The 4,607-nt window shown below is 47.1% G+C and overlaps 1 long non-coding RNA gene across 1 annotated transcript; it reads right to left on the bottom strand.

Moving 5' to 3' along the window:
* Positions 1 to 1,044: 1,044 nt before the first annotated feature.
* On the bottom strand, positions 1,045 to 1,756 carry LOC144100645 (uncharacterized). The gene is made up of 2 exons (XR_013307776.1): positions 1,650 to 1,756; positions 1,045 to 1,113 (listed from the first exon to the last, which is right to left on the bottom strand). It is a non-coding gene; the product is annotated as an uncharacterized LOC144100645 (long non-coding RNA).
* Positions 1,757 to 4,607: the final 2,851 nt, after the last annotated feature.

Below are 4,607 nucleotides of genomic sequence, written 5' to 3'. Positions count from 1 at the left end.
AATGGTCGGAACGGCGCCAGGAAGAAGGACCAGCCTCGTCCTCTCGAGGCACAGTTTTGCCGTCTATAATATGCCCGAAACGGCGCGACACAAACTGCTTGTCGAAGTGGAGCTCGCACACGGCAGCATTGTGCTCAAGCAGCTTGTCTGCTCTTGGTATATTGCGCTGCCACTGCTGAAATACTTCCTCTTCTTTAGGCACACCGAACAACGACAACTTTTCCTTGCATGATTTGTACCCGCTCTTGCAGTCGGGTACAAAACAGTGACTTTGTCGTTGGCTCATCGTGGATCCTCAAAGTAGCATTTGCACGAAAAAGCAACGCAACACGCCCGCACCGCGCACGCAGTCGAGGCTCCAAGCATGCATTTCACGTGGCGGCCTGACGTATGGATGGATGGATGGATGGATGGATACGGCTGAACCCTTTACATCGGGCGGTGGCTCAAGCCACCTAGCCATGTCTTGTGAAATTTTACTCCTGTCTTGCTTTTAGCCACCAATCAGATAACCTTCGCTTGGTTACTTCTAGCCTCTTAAAATCCACTTTCCCTTCACTATCCCTAAACCCCAATGCCTTGGGTAAGTCAGCCCCGCTGCCTTCCACTGTAGGGTGAAGCAGGGGAGCGCGCCACCTAGCGGAAGCATCGCCAAGTGGCTTCAACGCTTCCCATAGGCGCCTCTTGGCGGTAATCACACTTCCAAATATTCTAGGCACTGTACTATAGGGGCTGCGTTCCAATACTCTAGACGTCTAACAAGACGTCTAGTGTGACGTCTAGGAAGCAGTCTACATGTCCATGTATTGGAACTTGTCTAGTGCTCACGCCGCCTCGCGGCATAATAATGTAACTAAAGCTTATGAACAGTTGTACTACTATTTTTCACAAACTGAGCAATAAAGATAATTAAAAACGTGTTTTCAACAAGTTTACACATTTCTTCTGGAATGAATTTGCGCGTAAACCGGACTGGTGGATGTGCCTATCGGTCAGTCTACTTGTAGCAGACGGGACCGCTCTCCGAAGACGACGCTAAAGAGATATGCGATTATTCTTTTATTATTGATGCTCAACTGTACATGCTCCTCGAACGTGCTCGTCCAGACGGTCCTGTAAACATAAGAATACGAAAGACTGTAATTAATATGCGCGAAATACGATACGGCTAATATACACTGCAACAGGAAAACACATACGTGACATTAAACCCGCTGTCTGCCCTACGTGGCACTCGGAGACAGCGAGAGACCTAAATACAGCAGCGATCTTTAATCCTGCAACGACTAAAATCAATTCGCAACATGCCGGTGTATTTGTTCTGAGAGTGTAGAGATAAAAAAGAATGCACGCGAAAGAGTTGATGCAACTAATACAGCAACAGAAGAACACATTTGTTAACCGTCACGCCAGCCGTCTTAACGCCCGTCGAGGAAACCAACGACAGCGACGAGTATTCTCTAAAATCAAGTACTAATTAAGATCCGGCATCGTCCGGATCACGTAAACAGACCTACAGCGTCCGCTGCTGTAGCAAAGCTCTCAACTGCACGATTTTCTCCTGCGTGATTCACTGCTAGGAATCGCACGTCCACGAAGATTAATTAGCCACTAGTTTGCGTACCAAATAACATTATGGAATGACTCACATTTTTCCTTTCCTATACTCCGTGTACAGTCCGACGCCCGCAAGAGCACGACTCGCTCATCCGCGTATATCAGCTCCGCCATCTTTAGACAGCAAGTTAGCCTGCATCGACGTGGACTTCGGCGAAGCAGTCTTATGAGACTGCTTCGCCGAGAAGTGGAACGCGTCCCAAGATGGCGGCTGTCCGGCTAGACGTCTAAGTAGCCGTCTACTTGGGAGTATTGGAACGCAGCCAGGGAACCTACAATCGTCGGGCGGCGCCACCAGTGCGCCGACATTTGCGCCACCACCTGAGGAGTCGGCAACCATGCAGGCGCTCCCTCATGTGTTGGCGCCGTTGCAGCCCTCCTTTTCGTTGTAGGTGCCGACCGTGCTTGTAACGTTACGACCATCCTCAGCGTTGTACCGCAAGTGCGTTTGCTCCGGACATTTTTCCTTTCTGTTTTAGCACTTAGCAGCGGCCAGAAAGCGAAAGCTAGCTGCCATGTCGCGAGTTCTACATTGCGGGTTCAAGCCTATCGATGGCCTCGATGAGTATTTTCGGCCGTCGCTACTGCGGAAAGGACGCCGCCTGTTGGACAATAAGCATGTATTTGGAGTCCAGGAAGTTGACGGGATTGAGGTCTCGGCAAAATGCCTGTCCCAACAAAGCAAGCACACCTACGAAGTTGTCCTTAACGTAAGTACGCAAAACAATGTGGCTTAAGTATGCTGAGGCGCATGTGCAATAGAACAAGGCTCAAGGAATGCATTAACCACCTGTTGTAGGTGTTCAGTTTTTGTTATTGCCGCACTGAACTTTTCCTTATTTGGTTTAACATTATGCCCAAGCGACATATTTTTCTTACGATATCCCGATTTTCAGCTGACGACTGAGCCCCGAAAAATAGAAAGCGGGAAATGCACGTGCCGCTATGGCAGCCTGGGCAGCTGCAAGCAATGTGCTGCAGTTACTTTCTATCTGAATGAATATGAACACGTATCCTGCACAAGTGCACCACAGGCATGGGGGAAGCCAGCAGGGTAGCCCCTGCTAAATGACAAAGCCAGCATTGAGGAGCTGTTTGGAGGTATGGTACACTCGATTTTGTTGCTGTATGTAGTTCATGTGCTGTTAGTTTTGTGTGCAGCACTGCTTGCATGAAACATCTGCTATGCCATCTCATGTCTACTGGCTGTGTTAATGCATCTTTTTTTCTGGCTATCACTTTTAGCTTCCACCATCTCTATATGGCTCTGTGCTGAACACACTGATTAGCTATTGCAACTGTTTTGCTTAATATGCAGTGGGTTTTGTCATTCTTGCTCCCAGACTACAACAGCGCCTTTGTAGGAAACAAAAAGCCAGCAGAGCTGTCCCCATTTTATGTGCTGGAATATTTTCCGGGCATTGTTTCACCATTTACTGAAACCTTACAAGAAATCGCGAAGAGCGAGATGGATTTGGTCAACAACAAAGCAGAAAAAGAAGCCAGGCGGGTTTCACAGCTGGAAAAAATTGGCCAGCTGCTTCGAGCACCTTGCAAGGCTTTGCATGTGCTGCAAACATCCGGCACCTACCCGAAACAAACTGTAAGAGCAAAAGACGTTACACAGCTCAGGACGCAACAGCATATAGAGTTTTACAAGGCAAATATTGTCTGCGAGTCAATGTCTGACTTGTGTGTGGGAACCATGGGCCAGTCAAGCTGTCTGAGGTATGGAAACAACAGTGACAGAGGGCATTGTTGTTGGTCTTTTAAGTAGGTATACAGCCTTTGTCAAATGAATATAGCCCAGGGGTTCGCTTCTGGGTCACACCGTGTGGCTCGCAATGCGTCCCCAGCATTCCAAATCTCCTGAAGGAAAGAAAATCTCTGATTCTGCCCCCCCCCCCCTGGGATACGAGTTTCATGTACATGCCACAGGAGCCCCACCACGCAGATTAAAGCAACACCCTGGGCTCCAAACTTTTGACAAAGGATGTACATGTGCACTTTGTGCTTCTGATTTTGAGTATGCTAACTCTGATTTAGGTGGCACAAAGAAAATAAATTCAGAATTAGCAGCACCAGAGTGCACAAAATACTCCATGCCCGACACAGCCCTGACGTGGTTGCCAAGGCCATCCTGGATTCAAAGCCATTTTCTTCATAGGCCTCTGCATATGGTATGCATAAAGTACAAGGTTTTTCTAGTGCAATACACAGCACTAAAAGATATGACAGAAGAGAAGCCATGTCCATATACTTATAAATGCTTCTTGGCTTCTTTCAGTGATGTTTTTAGTGCTTATATTCCAATTGTACAGTAGCAAGCTTAAGTACAGTATTTTTATGTTATCTAGTTACAGGACTGCGCACAGAACCCTCGGCTCGCATGGAGTTTGAATGCCTACTAGGTGTTGAAGTTGTGGTGAGTTTGTACTTAGTCCAGTCATCACAGGGCTATGCAATCAGCACTTCAGAAATACAAAGGCCTCCAAATTGAAAACATAACCAGAATGTTGCATAACCCTTTTGGCGGTGCAAACTTCAAAACAACAGATGTTTTGTTTTAAAAGGATGGAACTTCAATACTTTTTAAAATAAAGCATTGCAGCACATGCCACTAATGGTATTGGGGTTTGTAAACTGAGTTTCGTTACCTTAATTTGTATATCATTCAATAAGCAGCACGGGAGATACTCAACAGACTAGAAACTTGGTAAGTTACGGTAATCTGAGTATTTGCAGTGCCTAGTAGTAAGATGATTGTGAACTGTTTCAGATGGGTCTGATCCTACACACAGATCAGCCTTGGCTATGTGGCAGCCCTGACGGCATGTTCTGCCTGCCCGGAGAGAACTTATCTTCTGGAGATCAAGTGTCCTTACAAATGTCTAAAGAAACAATATGCTCAGCGCCTCAGGAGAGAGCATCCTAGAATACATCCAGGGGACTGGCAGCGACCGAGGGCTCAAGATGACGCACCGTTATTA

The sequence above is a fragment of the Amblyomma americanum genome, chromosome 8 (assembly GCF_052857255.1).
Source record: "Amblyomma americanum isolate KBUSLIRL-KWMA chromosome 8, ASM5285725v1, whole genome shotgun sequence".
Lineage (NCBI taxonomy): Eukaryota > Metazoa > Arthropoda > Arachnida > Ixodida > Ixodidae > Amblyomma > Amblyomma americanum.
The sequence above is the reverse complement of the archived record's forward strand: the minus strand, read 5'-3'. Positions and strand labels throughout refer to the sequence as shown.